This window comes from Microtus ochrogaster, unplaced genomic scaffold (genome assembly GCF_000317375.1).
Source record: "Microtus ochrogaster isolate Prairie Vole_2 unplaced genomic scaffold, MicOch1.0 UNK5, whole genome shotgun sequence".
Lineage (NCBI taxonomy): Eukaryota > Metazoa > Chordata > Mammalia > Rodentia > Cricetidae > Microtus > Microtus ochrogaster.
The window spans coordinates 14,266,364-14,292,786 of NW_004949103.1; the positions used below are offsets into that span (position 1 = coordinate 14,266,364).

Sequence of the window (26,423 nt, forward strand, 5' to 3'; positions counted from 1 at the left end):
AGACTTCTGTTTGACCTTACACTCATCGATAGTAAGGAGAAGGAACTCATATCAGTTAAAAGAAAAGGCATCATGAGAAAGTCTGATACTTGATATCTTTCTACAATCCATCAATTTATCCACCAGCTAGTGATGGGTGAGCAGTAACTCATCATCTTTGAAACTCCATTTAAACCAACCTCCATTTATTGTCTATGCTCAGAAAATGCACATAGAGACAGCTCCACTTGAACTACATAAAATCATTTCCATGGTGAGTACAGTGCAGAGTTCTCCAATCTCCCCAGATAAAAAAATATATGAAAAAATTCAAAGAAAATATGCAAAATCCCAAGACAAATGGGACCTTGTAGCATGTAGATTAAAGAAAATTCAAATCAGATTCTATTTTCCTGATTTTCACATACACATGCTAGAAAGCTTCTTGATATGGTTTAAGTGTGGAGAATAGATCTGTGATTATTCTTCTCTCAGATTTGAATCAATATGTTATAGAGTAAAGGGAGATGATGCAAAGCAATTACATAACATGAGTGTTTGAATTCAGAATTTGATTAAACTGTCCAGTGAGCTAATGCCAGTGTTCATGTACACAATACATTTTCCAGTAGAGTTTACTTGGCTTTTAGTCCTCAAAAAATAATGATTGTTTATAATTACTTATTTGGGTTTGCTTAGTTCCCCAAATTCCAAAAATAAACAATCCAAAAAAAAAATGTAAGAGAGAAGTTGTATACCTGAGATACAATGTGTCAACCAAAATGGAGACTTTGATCAAATCACCATCTTCATTGTCATATTTTACTAGTTCAATGTCAGCTAGAATGTGAATCTGAATTTCCACATTTTTAAAACTCTGTTCTTCATCAATAAACTTGGGATGGCATGTAAAATTTCCCCATCCCCGCACACCTTTCACTCTCACCACCGATTTAGGCTTTTGTCCTCATGTTTTACCTCAATACATCTGCTAATATTTTTGCTGCTATACAACAAAACACAGCTGCAAACTTGGCTATCATTATTCACATAGTCCTCATGGTTCATTCTTTCTTCCATAATAATAAAGTATTATAAAGTCATCCTCATGGCCACATTAAAGTTAATTTCCTTCAAGCGACAGGTCATATTCATAAGGCATGCCTCTGCATGTGATCATGCTTATCTCTGAAGGGGTTCACTGCAAGGTTTAGTCTGTCTGAATGTATTTCACCAGCGTAAAGAGAGACAGATCATTTTCTTTCAAAGGTACCCATTTTCTGATTTGCACTAAAAACTTAGACTCCTTAAGAACATAAATGTCATATTCAATCAAATTACTAATCCATTGAGCTCATTATTCTACCTTTCACAACCATAAATGAGCTATTTCATTAAGAAAAAACATTCATTTATTCAGTCTACTTCTAGGGGATGAGGAAAGCTATAAAAAATGACTTTCTGGCTCTCCATTTTAGGCCTTCCTAACCCTAAGTGGGAAAAAGAGCAAGTGAGGTGAGTGAAATGGAGAAAGAGCAAGTATGTTCATGGTAAGCATTACTAAAATGACTTTGTGATAACATTTAGGAAATGAGTAGATATTTTTTTGCCAGTGCTAGAGCAGAAGACTCGGAAGTCCTATACACAAGCAGCTCCTGAACAGACACATGGGTGAGCCTAGAGAAAGATGGAAATTATAAGGCAGGTCCTCTGTTCCAGGCCAAAAATCATTTTTATTTTTAGTTCGCATAAGCAGATTTATTTCCAACACAGTTTAGCCAACCACTAGGATTTCCAGTTGAGAACAGAGAAATCACAAGTCAATTCAAATAATCAAAGCGAATTTGGCAAGGTTTCACGGTTGCTACTGTGCTGTTCCCGGCTGTAGTTAGGACCAGCAGACATCTGGCTCTCTTGCCAGGTTCTATGCATGTGGCCTGATGTGCTCTGTGAACTCTAGCAGAATTGGCCTCTCATGGCCACTTTACTGTGTATGCTTACATTTGAAAATAGTTTTACATCCTATGTTAATATATTTGTTCTCCTTTATGATTAATTATAATGCTAATGATTATGACTGTTTTCAAAGCTATAGAGAGAAAATCATAGCTGTGCATGAAGACACATGCAATAATCCTAGTACTCAGGAGGGTAACGTACAAGGATCATGCATTTGAGGGCAACCTGGCTTCACAGAAAGACCATGTCTCCAAAAAAGGGAGTGAATAAAAACAGAGCATTGGTTATAAAAGAGTCCCCATGTTTTCTAACATTATAAACATAATCAGTGTCTTCAGACAAAAAGACAGATGTCTACAGTATTCTTGCTGTCAGTCCATCTTCCCAGAAATGCAGAAACATAGTCGACCTGTATTTCAATACAATAAAACTCAATAGTACAAAAGTACTTAATGAACTGTTAGTTGCTTTAGGGAGTGTTCCATTTTTTTTGCATAAAACATGATTTTCCTTAGATTATGTGTTTCTTAGTTCTTCAGACATCTTTGCACAGATTTCACTTTTAAAAAATTAAAAGGTTCTGTTAAAACTCACCACAATCTGAAGACGTTCCTCTGAATAGACAAGGTCTCCATGACGCAAATTAGAGAAATGCTGGAGCAGGCATTGCAATGGTGCATTGCAGTCTCCACTTTCCTATCTAATACTTTTGACTTTAACAAGTTTTTTAATCCATAGTTAAATAGGAAGTGAAACTTTCTATAAGTATATGCAGTATTTGTGCAATGTTGGTCTCCAGTAATGCATGTCTACCCTCCAATGCTGTAAAGAAGAAATAGAGATTGGCATGGCTGATGGAGTGGAGGTTTCTTGGGAGGTGAAAGAGTTTGAAGATTTAAAGCTTAAAATTTACAAACCAATAAGCTCATGACTTGCTCCATGGAGTAGAAACTCTATCATGCATGTAGGCACAATATCACTGCACTTAAGAATACAGACATGCAAATTATAGATCATTTGTATTATCTACCCTCTCAAATAAGTCAAAGGCCCTCATCCTCACCTAGTAAACTGAATAAATATGAGACCTTAGTAGAATAGATTCCTGGACCTTTATTTGGTTGTGAATTTTCAGATATAAGTGACTTTGAACCATGAACAATACCTATTTTGACTTATTTTCTAGTCCTTTTCTTCTCTGTAAGATTGTTGGGGTCTCATTGGGGCATGACCTTATTTTAGTCTCTATAAAAATAGTCTAAGGTATTGTTAAAACATTTTATATGCAAATCCTATAGAAAAGAAGTAGGGCAATGGTATGATTTGCATAGTATCTCCAGAAAACAAGAGAGGAGAATACCATTTGGATTGGAGGGACTACTTCATATAAGTCTTGAATTATCATGGAACCCCTATGAATGATAGTAAACAGTGATGGCTCTGGGGATTTGAATCCTATGCATCAATGGTGTTTTGGACATAATTGACCTCCATAATCTCATAGTGAGTGGCACTATTAGGAGGTGTGACTTTATTGGAGTGAATATAGCCGTGTTAGAAGTATGTTACTGTGGGGGGCAGACTTTAAGGTTTCCTATGCTCAGTATTCTGCCCAGTGTCACAGTCAATGTCCTGTGACCTTTATATCAAGATGTAGCCAGCACCACTTCTGCCTGTATACCACCATGCTCCCCATCATAATAACAATCAACTGAACCTCTGAAACTGTAACCGAGGCAACTCAGTTAAATGCTTTCTTTATAAGAGTTGTGCCATGATCATGGTGTCTCTTCACAGCAATAAAAACCCTAACTAAGGAAGCATTTCTATCTCTTTGATCATATGTACCTAAACAGACAAGTACAGAAACTTCATAACATTATAGGCCATGAGGTAGAAAGAGAAGGAAAACCAGGGTTTACACTCCAGTTTCCCAATTTGTCAGTTATATGCACTTAGAATATCTCACAGACTGCCTTACCATCAGGATCATCCACGTAACCAGTAAAAGACATGAAAAGCTTCCAATAGTGTGAAATACTGTACATATGCTTGACCTTAATCTATATGTACAGTGACCTGATAAATATTTTTCATGTATGGGTGTGTTGTGACTCTAAAATTTGTTGCTGGATGTCAGAGCATCCCTTCTTGTGTTGCCATTATAGGAGCTTTTAAAGGGTCTAAAACTTTTGTTTTCAGTATCTTTGAGCCTCTAGAGTCTGGGGAGATAACATTGATGGTCCTTCCTTTTAATCATTGGTCTTTGAGTCTCTGGTCCTTTGTTCTTTGCCCCAGCTGTATCTTTTGAGCTTTCTCTACTCAGACCTTACTCTTTTCCCGGGGTTGCTTTAGTGAACATTTCAGCTTCGGGGAAGATCCTGTGAGATGTCAAAATATTTAAAGTAGATATTTACTCTACTTGACTTGGCTTCTAAACCCAGGCAAACAGGGATACTGTCTGTTTGACAGGTACTGCTGTCCTGTGTTTCCTAATATTATTGTTAAAAACTTACAGACTCATTCTGGACCAATAATTCTTCATCAAAACACAAAACCAGAAAGTCAGACTTCTTGGTAAACATTTCAAAACTACACATCTATAAAAAGAAAAGCCTCAGCTCCCTTTCCCTCCCAGATTCTGTCACAGCATTTATGAATAATAATCCCACAAAAAAAGACAAGAAAAACATCAGCCACAAAGAGTAAAATGGGAAACCAGGCATCTACAGTGTATCGCTGAAGAAGACAGGGGACACTCAAAGACACAGCTGGCATCCCTGACAGGCCACATCCGGAAAAATTAATGTCAGGCTCCTTTACCCTATTCCAGACATGCTGACTGTCACTTCAGAATAAGGTCTATCCCGTGATCTTTGCATTAGTACATCCCAAACGATCTAATCAGACCGAATCTCATGTTTTCTGTAAGTGAGCATAGAGGACACCAAAACAACCTTCCTGGCCATGTTTCCCCTTTAATCTAGTCAACCGCAATCAGCACATCCCAACCATGACATTCTTTTTTGCAACTGTTGTTGATTTTCAGTTATTGTCACAGACTGGCAGGAGGCAGACAAATAACTCATAGGAACTTGGTTTGCTAACTGACATATTAATAGAGAACCTACTTATTAATAGGAAAATGTTACTTTAAAGAAAAAAAAATTCGATATTTTTCAGGAGAAAATAGTGAAAGGCATACTTTCACTGTTATCTAGTACTGTTTTTTCAAGATGTGGGTTTTTCTTTTAATGTACAAGAAACAAATGCTATGTAGGTTAAGAGAATGCTTATGGAAATCTCCATCCAATTCATTTACATAACCTGCAAGCTGCATAGTAGCAAGTCTATGAAAACAGTGATATGTTTCATAAACGCATTAGTTTTGATGTTTTGCTTCAAAGCAGTGGGACATTAGCGTTACTGTCAGACTGGGGATGTTTACTCCTCCTGTAAGAATCTTCCTTATGGGTAAGGGGGTGAACCACTGAAATGGCTTGCTTCTGCAGAAGCAAAGAAGCTGCTCTCAACGTAGCTAGTTTTAAATTTTCTCAAAGAATGATGTCTTTGGCTTACTAATAGACCCCATTTTCAGCAGCTACAAGATACAGCGCATGAAGCACTACATGTGGAGGTGCCCAGGCATCAAGCTGCGTCTAGACTAGCAGAAAAAAACACAGGCTACTATTGCCAGAATAGGAAGAACCTGGAGCACCAGTCAGGGCAGTCATGCAGAGACCAAGAACTCAGGAGCAAGGAACATATTCAATTTCTCATAGGAAATATTGAAATCTACTGTCAGAGTTAGATGCCTGCCTCTAGGACCTGTTTGTTAAGTATTTAAAATCAGATTCTGTGCACTTGTTATAAACAACCTAAGTTCCCCACCCCTTCATGGATAAATCACTCACCATGCTACAGCAACATTGGTTGTTTTGTTGTATTTCTCACCTCAAATATTTGCTTGCTAAGTATTAATACTGGTCACCAGTATTAATATGGAGGCTGCCCCAGTGCCTAACATAAATCAGCAAGTAATGCATCACCATTTTTATACTGTCACAATGCCTGATACAAACAGGTAAGCAGCACTAATATCTTCTATCAGCCAATCAACCATGATATGTGCCAACCATACAAGAAAATATTGGTAATATTTTTATTTATTTCAAGAAGTTTCAAAAGTATCCATTCTATTATTGTTGAAAAAAATTAATTCTTCCCAACTGTATTCTCAAACTATCTGGGAGAAGACAGCTTATATTTGGTCACACAAAACAAAAAATATCACAATCAGATAATGTTACTTTTCAAATATATTTTCTGCTGGTCAATATTCCCACATACTCTTTTCTGATGGTCAATATTCCAACATGCATTCACTTTGTAGTCTGCTATATTTGAAATCTCAGCATCTTTATCCAGTTTCTTGAAGAAGCTACATAGTAGATGGTAACAACAGAAACCAGAGCCTTCCTGAATGCAATTCTCCCTAAACTCAGTACACTACATTCTATTGATCCCACGGCTTGTTAGTGGCTCCACAGCCCATTCTCCTGGTTTCCTGTCTTTCAGCCCACCTCAGACCTCCCCTGTATAGACTCGCCTTCCAGATAAACTCACTTTGCAAACTCAAACAATTCTCAAATACTAACCTTCATTCTGAGTACACCTGCTACACATAGTTAGCACAGATGGAATATTCCTGTTGAAGATCTGGTGCACTCTGTCTCCAGGACTATATCCCTTTTGAGTTTCTGTACAAAGGTTCCCTACTTAAGAACATCTCCAGTCTCTTTGTCTGACTTCCTCAGGTCTTGGCTCCCTAGTCAACTTTTCAGTGAGGCTTTTTGAGTCCAGCCACTTAAAAAAATGATATCCTTGTGCCACATCTTTCTGTCCTTTGCCCTGCCTTATTTTTCTCTAGGACTGTTTTGATAAATAAGTGTGAAATAAGTGTGTATCATTATTATGATTCATTTGGGATCTTTGTTTATTCTTGATGCAATGCCTACTGTCAACCACAAAAATTATATAAGCTCAATATCATTTACTAGTAGAGACACCTTCTCCTGAACTTGCACAGGCTTAAAGTTAACTTTCAAAGGGATGGGAATACACAAGTGACTACTCAGGATGAATGCTGATACACGCACACTCACACACACATACACATATACATATACATACATATATACATACATGTGTGTATATATACACACACATACACATATGAATACATGTGTATGTATGTATACAATGACCACCAGGACTAACCAAGAAAATATAGCTTGTTGGAGGCATGGTAACATTCCCCCAAAAAAGTCTTATGAGCAAATGTAAAAATCCTGAGCAGAAATTCTATTGTGCCACTCACTTAGCATTAAAAGAAAACTTTAAAAAGTGTTAGAGTCTAAGCTGGGTTATTCATTGATTTACATTAGTGAATGAAAGGATAAAATAAGCATTAATTCAGCTGTAGATTAAGAGAATTTTAGGAGAATTTTGTTTTAGGAAGCATACATGGGTAACTCCAAGTCGTTTTCTGCCTGGAAAGAATAATCAACAAGCAGAATAAATGTGATTTGAATATAATTATAAAACTATTTCAATTTAAAGCTTTGTCTATGATTAAATATATGTTTCACACTAATAGTTTTCTTATTTTGTTATAATCATTTGTAAAAGATTCATTAATCTTTTATAAAAAAACAAAAGCTCATTTACTATACTATATAACGCATTATAAAATTAAATCGTATTTGTAAAGTACTTCATAAATAATGGTAAATAAGCCACATATGAGATGTAATGCTCATTAATACCATATGTTTTAGAAAATTTCTTGAAACAAATACTTTAAGTTTAATTCCTCTCTCCCATGTTGTCTTTCCCTGCCTGATGCCAGTATTTTGTATTCTTGTTTGTTTGTGTTTTGATGTTTGAAATAGCATATCTCTATGTAGCCCTAGCTCTCCTGAAACTCACTCATTGTGTACACCAGACTGGGGTTAAAAGGTGTGTACTGCAGTTTTGGCTACCAGATGCCAGCCAGTATTTTACAGTTAATTTATGTGCCCTTGAATCACCCTGGAAGAGGTTCCAGGTGAGCCTGCTTCCTAGAAGTACTTGTCAAAAGCATTCAACTTCCTACCGTGGACATGATACTATTTAGGAACAAGGAAAATCTAATAAGTAACTGACTCAAGGTCAGTCAGAGAACTGAAAACCAGGTCCCAGAGTTTAAACATGGGTGCCCTCTTTCTTATTATCTAGTCATTAACATTTACTACTTGGTATTGCAAATTTCAGAATTAAAATGTTGTCCTTTGGACTGCGAGATCCTTGAGAGGAAACAATATATGCTATATTTTCCTTCCCAGTCTGTGTTTAAGGTCACAGTATGGTCTCACAGTTGACACTGACTGAGTGCCCAGGAGTGAATGAGGACCAAGTAAAGAGCGGTTTACTAGGTTCATTCAAGTATAATACCAAATCACACGGTGATGGAAAGATGGGACCTTCATCAGTATGGGGGTAATGCTCAGAAGGCTATAAGGCTTGAGCTTATTAAGATCCTACATTGGATAATTTTAACTTCTTTGTAAAAAAATAAAGTGTTCATAAGTGTGAGGATTAATGTCCAGGTCTTCAATTGATTCCATTGGTCAACCTGTCTGTTTTTATGCCAATATCAAACTGTTTTCATTTCTGTAGTTCTGTAATAGATCTTGATGTCAGGGATGGTGATAACTCTGGAAGTTCCTTTATTTTACAGGATCATTTTGGCTATCCTGGGTTTTTTGTTTTTCCATAGGAAGTTGATTATTGTCTTTCAAGGTCTGTGAAGAATTGTGTTGGCATTTTAATGAGGATTGCATTGAATCTATACATTGTTTTTATTAGGATTGTCAGTTTTATTATGTTGATCCTTCCTATACAAGACCATGGGAGACCTTTCTATTTTCTGGTTATCTTCTTCAATGTCTTTTTTCAAAGACTTAAAGTTCTTGTCGAACAGGTCTTCCACAAGGATGACCCTAAGCAATAGAGGAGAGGGTGCCCAAATTAGCCTTGCCCTGTAGTCAGACTGATGAATATCTTAAATATCACCATAGAACCTCCATCCAGAAACTGATGTAAACAGAGGCAGAGACCACTGTGGAGCACTGGGCTGAGCTGCCAAAGACCAGTTGAAGAGTGGGAATAGTGTGAATATGATCAGAGATCAAGATGTGAGGGGACACCCACTGAAACAGTTTACCTGAGCTAATGGGAGCTCACCAACTCCAGTTGGAGAGGGAAAGATTCAGCATAGATCCAAACTAGTCCCTTTGAAGGTGGGTGACAGTTGTATGCCTAAAACAGACTGTGGGGCCACTGGCAGTGGCACCAGGATTTATCCCTACTGCATATACTGGCTTTTGGGGAACATATTCTCTTTGAATGGATACCTTACTCAGCCTAAATATAGCAGAGAGGGTCTTGAACCTTCCCCTAAGCAATGTGCCTTACCCTCTCTGAGGAGTCAATGTGGGGGTGGGATGTGGGGGTAGGTGGAGGAATTGGCAGCAGGGGAGGGAGTGGGAACTGAGATTGATATATAAAATTAAAAAAAAGATTATTTTTCTTTAAAAAAAATAAGAAACGAAATTTTTTTAAAAAATGTAAAAGAAAAAAGATCCTACATTGGATTGCAAACTTCATGATGGAAAACTTAAAAATTAAATAAAAACATTGTCATAAGCCCACAGTCATAGAATATAAGACTATAAGAATCACAATTTTGTTCAGATGTCTACTCAACTAAAATTGTATGTGATTTCTCTGCTCTAAAATGGATGTTTTTTAAGACTCATATACTTGGAAATATATATGTACACACACTCATATACATATGTACAGCTTGACAAGTCACAAGATGATAGACATTTTAGTACTAAAGACTCAAAATGGCTGTCCCATTGCTAAATGATATTACTCATATTTTTTATTATATTTAGTCTTTTCAGATATATAGAGAATGTGAACATATTTAGAAAGAAAGAGCGGAGATACCCATGCAAAACACCCAGCAGATTTGTCATAAGGTTTATATAAATTGAAAGGCTATTTCTTTACTAGTGATGGAAGAAGTGGTAAGAGAAGACATGTTGAAAGAATTAACAGTAAAATGTGTATATGAAAGGCATCTTGCTGCTACCCATACTGTATTTTACATGGACTGAGAAGAAATTATAATAATATATGAAAAAGTGCTATTACACAATTGCCACAGTCATTCTCCTCTCTTCAACACTGTAAAATCAAGACTCTTGGGTGATAAAGTCAGTAAGTACATCCCTGTACCCTGAAGTCTTAAAAGCTTAAAATGCACTGTTTTTTGTTTTGTTTTGAGAATCCAAGCAAGGATAACATTAGTAGCCTTTATGGAACAAATCATCTAATTGGCAATATTTTACACAACCATCTCATGGCAAGAATAAATCTCATCATTATATCATGTGGTCCAATACAAGGTGATCACTGTCTTATACCACAAGCAAGTTTTCTGTTTGCCTTACACCAAAAATGACCTGACAACCAAACAATTTAACTGGATGGATATGGATGTCTGTGGGCAATATCATGAAAAAGTTTAGAGGCAGGACAGAGATTAAAGCCCAACAAGAGACCGTATGATTAAGATTTTATTCTTACATGCATTTTAGTTATAATAAATACAGTATGAAATAATATATTGTCTTTTCTTCTCTGCTTAATTAATGCATTCAATTAAAGGAAACCAAAAAGAAATCAGCATGACTCATCACTTGCTGTGTCTTGATGGATATTCTAATACTCTACATCTTTATTTTAACCCAACCGTACTCTTGAAATAGCTAACCTGCTCACACTTAGGGCAGCAGAGATTATAACCCAGAGCTTCAGCGAATCCCAGAGGTCAGAGAAATCCTACAACTGAGTATTACTTCTCTGAGCTATCCCTGAAGAGGCTTGATTCCTCACTGCTGATCCTTCCGGCACTGACTTCAGGTCCTGACTTGGGAATTACTGCCATGGTTTGTTGACCTCTCAAGAGCAAGGAGAATGGAATTAAGATACCAGTGTTGAGAAGCAGCAGCCCTACTGCTCAGAGTCAAGTATGATTGTGTTCAAATAAGTGAAAGCAATAAAACTGTAAAAGAATTATGTCTACTTCTACCACAAACTGCTGGTTACCCGTTGATGCTCTGATATATTGCCTTGAAGTAATAAAAACTCCCTCAAGAGTAAAATGAGATATAAAACAACATTTTAGGAGATAATGGCCAAATTTGAGCAACTGTAGCCACTGGATGGGGAGGAGTATGTATCTCAGCTATGAGAAGATGAGAAAGAAATTCCTTGAGTATGTTTGAGGACAATGGCTTTTCCTATTCAGTATGACTTATATTTATAACTTCATTATTTTTATAAACCAGTCCCAGTTTTTCTTCATTCTCCTCTTATAATTAATCATTATTACCCAAAATTTCTCTTAAGTAAGCATGTGGCTTCTGACTCCTCGTCGGATCTTGATTTTTATAAAAACTGGACTGATTTGGGAGATAGCTGACTGAACGAAAAAATAATATAAATCCACACATACTACTAGAGTAGAGAATTTTCAAGAGACTTAAAAGCATATTAACATGTGCCAGAATTACAAAAAAGTGTGTATTTTATTCAGAGAGTCACAAACTTGTATGGATATATAAGCATTGTGTGCGCATACACACACACACACACACACACACACACACTCATCAAGATTAACATTCTGTCCCCATCCCTGTGTTTACAGTTATGTTTTAACATCGACTGTACCATTGTAACAATTCTATCTGGTGGGTTCTGAAGACAAGACATGCTTTTGGGGAAAAAGTAAATATAATCATTGTAAATCAGTGCATTCCTTTCCTTTTTTTTCTTTTGTCCTTTTTTGATTATTTGGATAAAAGGAACTATGGAACCATGATTTAAAAAAATGTTCCTGTGCTTTAACCCCAGGCTCTATAGTACACAGCTGTTGTGGACATAGTGGTTTAGAGGTAGTGGGGTCACAGTAAAGCCCCGCAAGGATACAGCAGTATCGTGGAGATGAAAGAGAAAGATCACATATCATGTTTCTCATTTGATAATTCCTGATCCATCACATTTGGAGTTTCCTGCAACTGTGAAAGACACCCATGGAAAATGGCGGATATAATCAAATCTTTGATTCTCTCCAGCTTGAGATGGTAGCATTTTGGAAGAGACCTAAGCAGAGGCCTCTGCTTTTTAGTAATATATGACTTAAGTAATAAGTGTCAGACTTTATCAGAATCTGGCACTGTGACATACTGCAGGACAGGGTGCTGGTTGAAGCTATTATTATCTTTTATGTACATTCTCCAAAATGTTGTTAAGGAAATGTAATTGTCAATGAGGAGTCTCATTTGTCAGTTTACATTGGGTTGTCAAAGGAAGCTGGCATGTAAACAATTTAGATAGCTATCCTAATCATCTAGTTCCGTCAAGGGTCTGCAATGCATTACACAGTATGATCTTACTCTTGTGTAGAATATGCCACTGTCCCCCAAATGGTCTGGCAGCTGAGTGCACTTTGCAATGTATGTCAGTGTCAGGATCTTGAATTTTAAAAAAGCTAAAAATATCCCACAGGACAATGAATTTTGCATATACTGATTTCAAAGCAGGATGCAAAGCATTGCTACCGTACACATCCAGCTTTCTCATTAAAATAGAAAGAGACCATCCACAGAAAGCTTCAAAAACTGACTTAAGATACTTTATAGTGGTACTGTGTTAGAAAAAAAAAGAGTCAGCTTTTGAACATGTTGGGTGGCTATGATATACCCAATATTGCACTATCAGAATGGACACATACCCACACCCACAAAGGGCACAATGTACAATGGCTGCCCAGAGAAGTTTACCTCAATCGGCAGACTTAAAAATTTTAATAAAAATAAAAATTTAAGTGGTTGTATTTTTTTCCCATAGTAACAAATTCATAAAATAAGACAGCAAAAGTGCAAGAGAATTTTCAAAAGCTACAATCGTACACTCCATGTCTTCAATGCATATTGAACTTGAGATGCTTTCCACTAAAACTGGCATTCATCCAAAGGAACAAAGTCAGTCTCAAAGACATTCTGTTTTTAACAGCTGAGTATGTGTGCAAGGTGAGATTCACAGAGGCACAATTGTCATGAGTAGCTCTTTCTTTATGAAATAGAATGATTTGATCCCTAGAAATAAACATAAGTAAAGAAACCACAAATGTGCTTATTTTATAAAAACTATAATTTTTTCTACCCTAAAGGATACCTTCTGGATTTCTTCTAGGCTGAAAAAAACCATGCTAAGCAAACCTTGGAAAATCCATCCATGAAACAGTACCCTTTTCTTTGGTGATCTTATACTCTAAGAGAAAAGAAAGGTGAGTAAATGAGTAACTAAAATAAAGTTTGGTAGAGTCATGACATGTTAGGAACACGCAGAAAGGCCAGTGAAGATATAGTGATAATCAAAGCACCAGGAGTCTGGATTAGATCTTAACTGGTGAATCATCCAGGACTGTATAAGGGTGTCACTGAAAATAGCCATTATTAAAAATTAAACAGGATGAAGTTATAACTATATACACAAGATTTTAAACAAAATTCACAGTATGTTAAATCATCCCATACTAATTATTTTACTGCATTACACTATTATTGTACCCTTGACATTGTTTAGTTTTGTTTGATCTATGTGGTGGTAATGCCATACTATGTTGTTATGGGTGAGGTCTACCATCAGCTACCTTGGTGTTTGCTTTAATGAGGTTATCTATTATGCCAAGAAACTTCGCAAGAATAACAGAAGAGGTTGGGGTTTGGAGGAGGGTACAGGAGAGAACCTGTACCTAAAATATACTGCTTTATCACTAAAGACACCTAACCTAAGCCCCTTGCAACTAAAGTCAGGGAAAACTGAGGGGAAGAGGAAAAGGTAAAGTTGGATACTAGATGCCATAGTTGAGGATTAGCCTCCATAATCTGAATGTAGTTCTATGAACTAGAAACGTTTCTGCACTTGTTCTGGATCCTCTCATCTGTTGTCATGGTCCTGCGAGCTGCTCGCCTACTTTTCACTTTGAGACACTATAGGGCTGTAGTATTCAGCTCCCGTTTAATACACTCACTGGATTTTGTCAACCCAGGGTGAAGCAAGATGAAACAGCTCTTTTCAGATTAAAGCTCGTAGAGACTTACAGCCATTTGCTATGTTCAATGAACCCTTTTATGGAGACTGACTGCAGCAGACTAAGCCCAGAGAAAAGGGACGCAGAGTTATCTCTTAAGTCTCCACTGGGATCTATTGTATAAATGAGGAAAGGATAAATCTGTTGTAAGTCAATGATGGTTGAGAGCCCTTCAACACCACAGTATGACCCAATCCAGTTTAAATCACATCCCAAGTAATATCTCTTATAGGTCCTTCAAATACTCTTCTTCCAAAATATCTTTATATCCCACTATACACATCACATGCAGTACAAATCTAAGCAACAAAGAATATATATTTCTACTGCCTGTTCTTGTTTGATTTTTTTTTCCTAAGAAAAGCTCCTGTGTTACATCACCTTAAGGTGTGTCGCAGAAGCTGGCCTTGAACTCCTGACCCTCCTGCTCTATATGTTTTCTAAGTACTTGGGATATAGGCAGAAACAACCATGCGTGTCTTACTAAATCTGTTTGTAAATATTTTTTAATTCTGTGTATATGTGCAGAGGCGTACAAGTGCTAGAAGAGAATTGGGGATCTTTGGAGTTGAAGTTCCAGGATGCCCTAAGCTGTTTTATGTAGGCATTAGGAACTGACCTTGGGTCATTTGAAAAAGTAAAAGTGTTCTTAACCATCGAGTCATCTCTTCAGCTCCACAAAGCCATTCTTGATTTGGTCCTAATATTTGTTATAGGCATAATTTCTCACTGAGTTTCCTAATTTAGTTTCTTGGAACTCTTTAGTCTTAGGCCTTGTCTTATCATACCATTCATCCCACTTATTTTTTTCCTCTTGCATTGTTGAGGAATAAACCATGGGCTTCATATACGCTAGGCATTTATTTCAACATTGATTGAGCCACATCAACCCCCAGTCCCTTTTTCTGACAGGCTTAAACTCATATATCAGGTTCCAATTATTATGTCACTTTCTAAGTGAACCCTCAAGCAAAACTCCATTATTTCTCCCCTTCTCAATATATTTGATGGCATTTTCCCCTCACATTTTAAGGATAACAATGATCCCACGACACCATAACCATACTGAGGATTTGTCTGTGGAACCTGAGCTTCCTGGAATCCATGTTGCATCCACAGAGCTTAGCATACTGTGCTGCTTAAGCTCACACTCCACATATGTGAGTAACTAATCTTTGATTTGCTAAACACTTTAAAGCAGAGCAGAATTTCTCCTTTGGTTTTCTTGACTCAAACTTTAATTAAGATTATATCTTAGCCTCTAGCCATGGCTAAAAAAGCACATTCTGATCATTTGCTCCAATCTTCTCACTTGATTGATAGAAAGCAGACCTAAAGTTGTTGGGTGATCCACAGTGAGTCGAAAATAAAACCTAAGGTCTTCTTACCCCCAGGCATTGCCATTTACCAATCTTCAGTGACATATTCTATTAGCAACATTGTCCTAATATGCAAAAAATCCAAAGTTCCAACTCCTGTCATACCAGACCTGAAAAACACAGCCAAGGGATTGTAGTGATTTTGCAGTTTAGTTCCAGGGCCTTGTGGACACAGAGTCCTCTTTCCTCTCGTTGCTATTTTTTTTTTACATTCACCAAAATAGTTTTGAAGTAGCCATCTAATAAAAAGCATAATAGAAAAGGAAGTTCACACCAAAATTATTAATGCAAGCTATTCCATTTTTCTCCTGTCTCCCTTCCCTGACAGATGACAGTGAGAGAGACAATAATGATGGAAACAAGTACCTGAGTGAGTGCAGATGTTTGGAAAGGGCCAAAGGGCTGTGCGTGTGCAGGTATGACATCAGAGGCTGTTCTCATAACCAGAGACAGATTGAGGCTGGGTTGATTATCTGGGAATCAACCAGGCTGCTTAGCACTGGTCTCAGAAAAAACCTTTGCCTTTATAGCCCAACTCCTGCAAGAGGTGCTATGACAAAGGGCTTTTGGTTCCTAACTTGGAGATTTTAAACATATTATTATGATTATTATGTATCATTCATAACATATAATAATATATATCCAGGACATCCTGCAACGTGGATGAGCTCTTTACACATACGACTTCAAGTTTCTTTTAGTTTTCTTTTGATTTTTTTAGTAATGGTTGTTTATCTCATTGACTCATTTAAGACAAGGTCTCATGTAACCCAGGTGGTCTACTAACCCTCTATGTAGCCAAAGATGGCCTTGAACTTTTCATTAGCCATGAAGCTTTACATAAGGCCATTGTTATGCAAGAATTAAACATATATTGAACGTAATTCCACTATACCCCGCTTTCCTCCCTCTTCTCCCCATCATGGCCTCCTGTTAGTATGTTTTGTTTTCCAGTTTCTTGTGTCCAGTCATACTCTAACTGCAAACATGACCCTGTATATCTATAAGGCATGGCATTTACAGATAAGTAGAAAGATGGAGTATTTATCTTTCTGACACTGATCGGCATACATATCCATTCTCCTGAAGTGACATAAGTTCATCCTTTGTTCTGACTGAAAATATATACATACCCTTCTTTACCGGTTTTCTGTTGCTAGGCATCTGCCTTGGTTCTGTAACTCAGCAATTACAGGTAGTTCTGCAATAGACACTGATGCACAAGTGTCTCTGTGATATGTTAACTTGAAACCTTTTAGATAAATACTGAGAAGTGGTATAGATCTGTCATACGGTAGATTTATTTTTAGCTTTTTGGGGCATCTCTATACTGTTTTCCATAGAAGCTTGACTAGGTCAACCTCCCATCGGCACCTTACTGCCATTCCCTTTGTTTTGCATTCTTAACAGCTTTTATTTTCTCCCTGACTTTCATTCTTACTGAGGTGACACAGACATACAGATCAATGCACCAGAATAGAAGTCACAGAAATAAACCTACACAGTTATTCCCACCTGAATTTTAGAGAGATGTCAAAAATATACATCAGGGGAATAAGCACCTTTTCAACAAATGGTGCTGGCAAAACTAAGTATCCACAAGCAGCAGAAGAAAACTAGAGCTCTGTTTTTGACTCTGAGTTAAAGTTGACTCCAGATGAATCAAAGACTTTAAGGGCAAAGAAGGAAAAGTACATGAAAATGGTGGCATAACCAAGTACTTTCTGAATAGGACATCAGTGTCTCAGAAAACTATGTCAAGAATTGACAGTAGGACCCTCATGAAACCAAAAAGCTTATGTACAACCCAAAAATATTCACAGACTGAAGAGACAGCCTGAAGAGTGGGAGAAATTCTATGTTAGGTATACAACTGACAGGAGATTAATTTCTAGGATATGTAAAGAACTAAAAATAAAAAAGTTAAGATATTGAACAATCAAATTGTCAAATTCGCTAATGAAATGAGCAGATAGATCTCAAATGATGAAGTGCAAGCGGTTGGAAAACAAAAACAATTGTTCAAACTCACTATCCATTAGTGAAATAGAAACAAAAATTTCACTAAAATTCATTTAGACTGATCTTGTTTGAAGAATAAGATCCAAAAATATAACGTGATTTAATAAAGGTCTCACAGCTACAGAGACACAAAGCAAAAAAGACATTCAATTTCTCAGTTTCTGAACCAGGATACTTCTTGGTGAGGAATACAGGGTTATATTTTGCTTTTAGACTTCATCACAGTTGACTGACAGCTTAAAGTTCCCAATCTGTAGCTAAAATTAAGTAGTGCTAATCAATTTCCTTGTATATTTTTATTAAATACAAATGTACGGAAATAAAGGAAGCAAAGAACTCTACAAAACTGTGTTAATAATGGGTTCCATTTCATAAATAAAATGTTAAACATTTTCAAATCCATAATAAGAAATATTATTGAGAAGCAACAGAAGATATGTGGAAACAAAAGAAATGAAATGAAGTCACCTGCTTGTTCACTAAAAGCTACTGGAAGAAAACCTTGAGTAAGATTCTGCATTTAGCTATACGTTAAAAATGGATGAGAAACTCATTATTTAATGATATAGTCAAAACAAAATTAATTTTAGCCTTCTCAAAAAGATATGTAATCATTGCTGCATGAATTTAAGTACACTTACACTGCATTTTTAAGTTATCCTATGAGAAAGTTAAGAATGTGTTTTATTTTTACATATGTCCTGATTTTCACATTATTTCTACTCAAATTAATACAAATTTTCATGACATTGTGCTAAGTTTTCATTTCACTAACTCTACAAAATCCTTCTGGCCAATTAAATCCAACATGACTTCATGATCTTTTTTCCAATATCAAAATCAACCTCTCAGTCTGAACCCTTCCTTGTCTGACCCTACTTCTCTCTCTTCAATATCCAGTTGTATGTATCACCTATGTTGTACATGGATGATAACCTACAACTCAAGAGGAAAGGAAAAGTGGAAGAATTAAAAAAAATAACTGAAAGTGATGTCATCTTGTGAGTATTGAGTAAGATTATTAAAAGTTAAAACACTTTGGTGCAGTTCTAGTAAAAGCAAATGCCAAACATCTCAGTGAGAAAGAAAAAGTAATCCTGACAGGTTATCCATTACCACGAGGTGGTAAGGAAAGGTAAAAATATATAAACAGTATTAGCACAAAGTTCAGGTCAAATTTGTTCATCATTAAAAGTTAAGTAACTAAATAGGTTTTCTTTGTAATATCTGAATATTTGTTTCAATAGTTTCCTTCCTAGATCAGCACCAGAAGATCTTAAAACCTTTTATCTTTGTTACAGAAAAGTACACTGTGGCCAATGCTTGTCAAAAATAAATATGTCACTCTACCTTATATATACATTGTGTTCCTCATAAGAAGATTTGTTTTCCCACCAATTTGCATTTTACATTTCTATTAAGAGCCTACTCAAGACAGTCAGATGAGTGTCTGAACAAGTCAATGTCTGGATGTCTTAACTAGTAAGCCAAAGAGGCAGAGAAACATGGCCAAAATAAATAAATAAAATAACAAGTGATGGTAACAGAGCACATTATTCAGGTCAGGAGGAACAGGATCTTCTATAGGTAATTTTTCTCTTGGCTTTGGAGGGCAATTTCATTTATTCTTCAAAATCTATTTTCCTTTAAAATGTGTTTTAAGTACTTATGCTTTATAGAAAACTATTATCCAAAAAGCAATGTTCAGTACTTAACTTGAATCAACATCTTTAAAAGACTCGAGTTCATATGCTACTAGCTTTCTTTTCCTCAAAACAATTTAAGCAGTTATTTAACTGCTTTTCAAAAAATATTTATAATATGTATGTGAGATTCTTGCTTAGCAAAGGTAAATGATACCTTAGAACTATTCAAAATATATTTCAATGTCCTAGACGTTATCTTCATGAAGTTAATAAACTACCGGTGCAGAGAAAATTCCCTAATCATCTCATGCCATTGTAATGTGGAGAGAAAAATTATCATTGCTACGATTCTGTCCAAAAAGTTTTCCTGGTTGTCTCCAATAATGCTTTTGAAGTAAATCCTTTATGTCACAGCCAATTTTCTGCTTCTCTTATTAAAATCTAACTACCATTATGCAAAAGGAGGAAGAATTGAATAAACAATAATGTTCAAACAAAAGCATCCAGTGGCTGATTCATAGCAAGACCAAATATCCTATCTACAAAGAAGCAGAATTTTCTGATTTAATTTGCTTTTATAGTCAGTCATTAGAGTAATTGGTTTTAATCCCTGCATATGTACTTAGCTCAGAAATGCTTCAAATACATAAATGACATCCCAAGAAGATGATGAACTTTAGGCAACATTTATGTATTTACATACATATAATCATATGTGTATACTTTCAAACCTATATTGCCAGGCCTCTGTGGAGTCTGCCTTATTTGATTCAATCAACCTTGGAAAAAAAATATTTGGAAGAAAACTCTGTGTACTACATATGTACAGATTTTTTTCCTCACCATTATTCTGTGTGCATACAATGCAGTAACTATTAACATAGTGTTTGCAATGTAAGAATTATAAGCAATCTGTATTTAAGGGGGAAGCATAAAGGGTATATGCAAATAGTATAATATCTCATAGAAGAGGCTTAGCATTCACAAATTTGTTATCTATGAGGATCTGAAAACAATTTCCTATGGATTCTGAAGAATGACTTTACGTACACACACAAATATATACCTTGAAGAAATAAACATGCAAATATGCATATTTACTGATACCTTCAGTAATAAACTACTTATGCATAAGTTTAGTATGACTACATAAGTACATATACTAATTGCCTATTTACTACAGATGATTTTTTATGAACCAAGAATGAAGTAGTATTTCCATGAGCTTTCTGTCCTTCCCTCTCTCATATCTGACTTCTACCTACCTCTTTGCCTCCAACTATCTCATGCTTCTTCTCTCCGTCCATCATTTCCAATTGCTCTATCTCACTCTATTCTTCTATTATGCCCTTCTCTAATTATCATATGACCTATGTTGGGAACTATTATATCTAGACCATTTAGTAGTAAGTCATTAGAGAAAAACCTTACATCCAAGAGGCTCATTAATACTGAATGTATCCATGTTGAATGATGAAAATCTTACATTTGTAAAGCAGCTAGTTCAAAATTGAATAATGTTTGAGTAACATTATCACTTGAGTGCCATTGAGAAATTATTTAATCTCACTAAGTCTTTGCTTTTCTCACATAGAAAACGGTAACAATTTAAATTTCATTGAATATCTTGAAATTCAAATAAAATAATGAATGAAAAGCCCCTATATAAACATTGCATTTCCACTGTATTCTCATAGAACCAACAAAAAGGAGATTAGCTTGAGATTCAGTCTTGCAGTCACATAGTCAAAAAATGTCTTGTGTTTTGCATTTCTCTTAGACTAAAACATTTTCCAGAATAAAAAGTGCTTAATAAATACTTGTTGAAAAATAGTTTCACTGATGTCAAAATTAAAGGGAAAGTTTGAGAGATGATGTCCTGTATTAATCCATGATGCTCTAAAGCAAGTTGCTGCATAAGAAGACAGCTGACCTTGAGAAGAAATTAAGTGTGCTAGACACTCAACAGAATAGTAGGAACAAGTATCACAGTACAAGCTTATGCCAAGAAGGTTCTTGGTCCTCAAGACCATATGAACACTGTCCACTGTAGCAAGTCAAGGCCACTCCTTCATTACGGGAGTAGGGTGGAAAGTTCTTCGTGATATTTGATGACCTAGTTTCAGCTAGAAGTAGTTACAGAAGAGAGTATGTCCTCCCTGCCTCTCCCACAACCATCTGAAATGCTAAGTCTAAAGGAAACCCCCTAGCTTAGGAAACAAAATGGAATATCAGGAAAGTGGCTCAAGTGTATCAACAGGTAGATTCATTAACTGAAATTGTTCTACAATATGATAGGGCACTTGATCTGCTTTATGCTGAACAAAGAGGTATCATATGCCTCTAAGAGAAAATTATTACTTTTATGTCACCCGTTTGGCCTTCTTGCTTCTGCTAATTACCGTTGGATCTTGCATCATTTATGTCTTAGCTAGATGGAAATTTGTCTGGGTTCCAAGACTTCTAATTTCTGCATTCTAGTTCATTGAATTCCTCAAGTGTATTATTACTCAAAAGAAAAGGCCTAGGGAATCTATCCAATCTAGAAACATCCATCAGCTACCTAATTTCCTCTTTGGATTCCCTGGAAGAGTTTATACTACAGAACAGAAGGGGACTTGATTTCCTCTTCGTGCAATGAAGGGAGACTCTATATGGCTCACAGAGAACACTGTTGCTTTTCACTCCATAATAGTCAAAGAAAGTCTGAGTGGTAAAGGAAGGAAAACAATTATATTTAAACAGTCAAAATTGGTATGAGTCCCTATTTTCCTTGTCCCCTTAGTTGCATTGGTAGTTCCTTTGCTGTTTATTTTCCCTACCTTGACTTTTGAACAATGGCTTCTGAAAGCAATTATAAAATTTGTAACTCAGCAGCTCAATACTGTTAAACTAATGGACCTGAGGAGCCAGTATGAAAACTTGAGACCAATTCTCTGTAAAGCTGATGAGCTCTAATGATTTAGAGATCCCTCTACAGGAAGAGTGGGGAATGTTTAGGGCCAGTTAACTTCATTTTTTTCCTTTTCCTAGTTTAACATAATGTTAGTATCTGATCATGTCCAAAGCTAAAGGTCAACTTGTTGGGTTTTTTTGTTTGTTTGTTTGTTTGTTTTGGTTTGGTTTTTTTTTTTGGACAGGTTCTTCCTTTATAACATTGTGATTTAGACATCTTAAATTGTTTCCATTGTTTCATGATATGTTTCGATAATTGACTGGTATCTTCCAGTCAACCCAAATATGTCAACCCAAAATATGTACCTTTCCTATGGTTATAAAAATAAAAGCAAATTCCATTTTGTAATCACCTTCTTGCCTATTACTCTGTCTCTAGTCTTCACAGCATCACATCATTCTCCTACTGTGGGAGACTGAAAGTTTGGCTAGACCTTAAATAAGCTTTTACTTTGAAGAAAAAAAGTAGATAAAGATGAAAAGATAAAAGAAAATATAAGCTCCAGGGAAATTCTGTACTATATGGAAGGTGGTTCATGAAACGGGGACTTCTGGAAGGGTAGCTTCCAGAATGATCTATATCATGACTTCCTTAGACTTTGAATGATCCCAGATTGTTCTCAAATGTCTTAATTTTAAAAAGATGATTATATGGTTATATCAAGAGAAAAGTATATGAGAATAAAGAGTTGAGAAAAACACTGATATTAAAATATGAAGTGTTGATATCAGTTTAAATAGAAGGCATCATAAAATTGTTTCTTCTCCAGAATAACTTTACATCACAGCAAGCTGTTATTATTTACCTAATAAATCCTAGTATTGAATAACTATCAAGTTTTCTTTACAGAGATGCATGTAATATCAGTTTCAACATGGTTTCGGTAGTCAACCAAGCATTGGACAGAGAGTATCTCTGTACAGACATTATTGAGGATCCCAGGGTTGCAGATTGATGTTGCTATGACAAAGCCTCCCGACTCCTGAGCACTGACAAAGGCAATTAATTTCTTTTGGACTGATTCTATAGTTCCCAACTGACATTATGGATGGTGACTTTATCCCCTATATGGATGGATTTTCACTGTTGATTAAAGGCAACAGGCAGAAGAAAGCCACAATATACCTGACAATTATGCTCCTCATTGTACTCTAGGAAGTTGGTGTTCTACTATATCTTCCTCAGTCTCCTGTGAGTTTTCTAATTGTGAATCTGTATCTCAAGTTCCAATTATTTGTAACACTGACAGGATGCAGTTACTAAGATAAATGTGCATTAGGGCCAGCCAGCCATACTCACAATTTGCCAAGACAACAGTGTATATCTGACAATCAGTCCTCAACGCTTTGAGGTAGATGAAAATGTTCATAGAATTCTATCTCTTGAGTAGTTTTCAAAACAGAATGGCTAAATTATATACATATGGGGAAAGAAAAAAAAAACCCTTAAGATACTTCCGTATTCAGTGCAATAGATTTACAGATAACATAAACACATTTGTAATCATAAAGAAACATACACATAGAATTTGGATTTCGATGTTTCCCAAAGGAAACATTATTGCCCTAGTTTTGGGATTAGGATGTATCATGGAACATTCATAGGTGGAGCCCTTCACATCTACAGTCATTAGGAGCTTGTGCTCAAACTGTACTGTGGGACCACTGCCCATTCTGTGTCTCAGCTTCCTGGCTGGAGACATGAGCAAGCTACCCTTCCAGAAGTCCCCGTTTCATGAACCACCTTCACAACAAGTAACTGAAACACGATGACTTTGGGCTGAAAACTCCAGAACCATGAACCAAACAAAAGAATGATCTATATCATGACTTCCTTTTAGAAATACACTCATAGGTAGGAACTACAATTCCAACTCCTTATTAGCTTCCCATCACTCCTATCACAAAGCAGTGCAAATCTGGAAGCAGAGAACACATCACCTTGATTTATTCTTCATTCAGGAGGCCCCACTTCTAAGTGGGCACCACAAGGACAAAACCAAAGCTTTGGAGGCTTGCATTCCCCTGGAGATTCCACTGAAAGCTTAGCTTTTCAGATTCCCCAGGACTGCAGGGTTCCTTAGATAAAAGTCATTTGTCATTCAAAACAAGTCTGGGTAGGTGGAGTTGTTCCCAGACTTCCTGCTGATAGTGAGATTCCTGGCATCTTCTTTACTTCACAGAGTCCTGTGATTACAGAGGCAGGTTCAGGTAAACCAAGATCACATTTCCTCTGAGGAAATGCATCTTCTAAGTCTCTGTTTTCAGGTACACTGAAGTACTGAGGACTACTTTATGGGGAATGAGTGACTTTATCCACCATATTATAAATGGATAGCACTATATCTGGGTACAACTACTTCAGGGGAGGATACACATTAGTTTGTTTTTCTGCCTTTAAAAGAAATACTATAAGCCACTCAATGTTAGTGGTCAAAGAAATACATCCATGTGAGGTTTGTGCTTTACTGTCATAATGACAGGAGAGAAGATACAAAGATTATTCCTTACAAAAATGGACTTTGCTTCTCCTTCTCCTTCTTCTCCTCCTCCTCCTCCTCTTTTGTTTTTGTTTTTTGAGAAAGGATTTTTCTGTGTAACAGTTTTGACAATCAACCCCTTTTTCCAAACTATCAAAAAGAAAAAGAGGGAATATGCAATTTAAGAAAATCAGAAGTGAAAAGAGGGACAGACACAGAGGAAATCCTGAGAATCATCAGGTCATATTTCAGAAACCTGTACTCCACAAAATTAGAAAATTTAAAGGAAATGGACAATTTTCTGTATAGATATCACATACCAAAATAAATCAAGAACAGATAAGCAATTTAAATTTATATTAATAGACCTATAACCCATAAAGAAATAGAAGTAGTCATCAAAATTTCCCAAGCAAAAAAAATAAAAAGTAAAAAAAATAAAAAGCCCAGGACCAGATGGCTTCATCACAGAATTCTTCCAGATTTCAAAAAGGAGCTAATACCAATACTTTTCAAAATAATTCACACAATAGAAGCAGAAGGGACATTCTCAAACTCTTTATGAGGCGACTGTTACCCTAGTACACAAACCACACAAAGATTCAACTAAGACAGAGAATTACAGACCAATTTCCCTCATGAACATTGATGCAAAAATACTCAACAAAATACTGGCAAACCTGGAACTTTCTTTGTAGACCTGTCTGGCCTTGAACTCACAGAGATCCACCTGCCTCTGCCTCCCACGCGCACGCTGGGGATTAAAGGTGTGTGCCACCACTGCCCAGCTGGTCTTTCTTCTTAGCTTCTCTTACAGCTAATGAAATTCTAGAGATGTGATGAAAGAAGCCCAGCCATGGCAATGAAGGCTAGGAAGCTGAGCTTTGTCTGAGTAAACTATGGGTTAAACTCAATCACAGCTCTACTGCAAATAAATTAAAGGTAGATAAAACCTAGAGGACATCTTTCTTGACAACCAAACAGTGGGGAAGTCTATTAGACAATTATCAATCTCAGCTGCGACAAAAAAAGTATGCCATTTCAAACAATATGAAATTAAGGCTTTACTTTGGCCACATTCCACATACCTGATCACACTGAATTTGTTGATGCCCCATGATAAAGCTAATAGCAACTGTAATTTCCAATGTTTTCAGCAAGCCTTTCTTCATGACTCCTCAACCAACAATCATGTGATAAACACTTCCTCAGTTTTTTAAGACTTAAAATTTTACTCTTCTCTGGGTCCTCACTGTGGTCCTCATACTGATTTCAGATAGCTCTGTCCTTTCCAGACTGCAGGGTTCTGCTAGACACACTTTCTTCTTAGTGTCTGTGGTCTCCACCTTTGTGTATCTGCTTTGCCATGTTCACCAAAAGGCAATGTTTGGTGCATTTTTATTATCTATTATTAACCAAAAAGCTAGGGAGACCTTTCTAGCTCAATATGATAGCTGCTAAAAGACTGAAAGCCTTAACTAGCTGCTTTCCTGGGCCACACCATAGGAACTAAAGAGGAGACGGGGCTATCTGGAAACCACAAGGCTCTAAACTCGAAAAGCCACCGAGTACATATTGAATGCTTGGTGTTCAGACTTTACAAACTAGAACAACATTCTAAAACTTCAGGGCAGAGACTGACTGGTAGCAGATGTCAATAAAGATGTGTTGAATGAATCTAAACATATCCTAAGTTGATACATTCTGTTAATAAAAAAATTAAAAA

General features: G+C 36.4%; 1 protein-coding gene across 2 annotated transcripts in view; it reads right to left on the reverse strand.

Annotated features, from left to right (window-relative positions):
- Positions 1 to 26,423, reverse strand: part of Kcnip4 (potassium voltage-gated channel interacting protein 4) — a 1,047,644-nt gene that overhangs the window by 843,738 nt on the left and 177,483 nt on the right. The gene's annotated exons all lie outside the window — the stretch shown is intronic.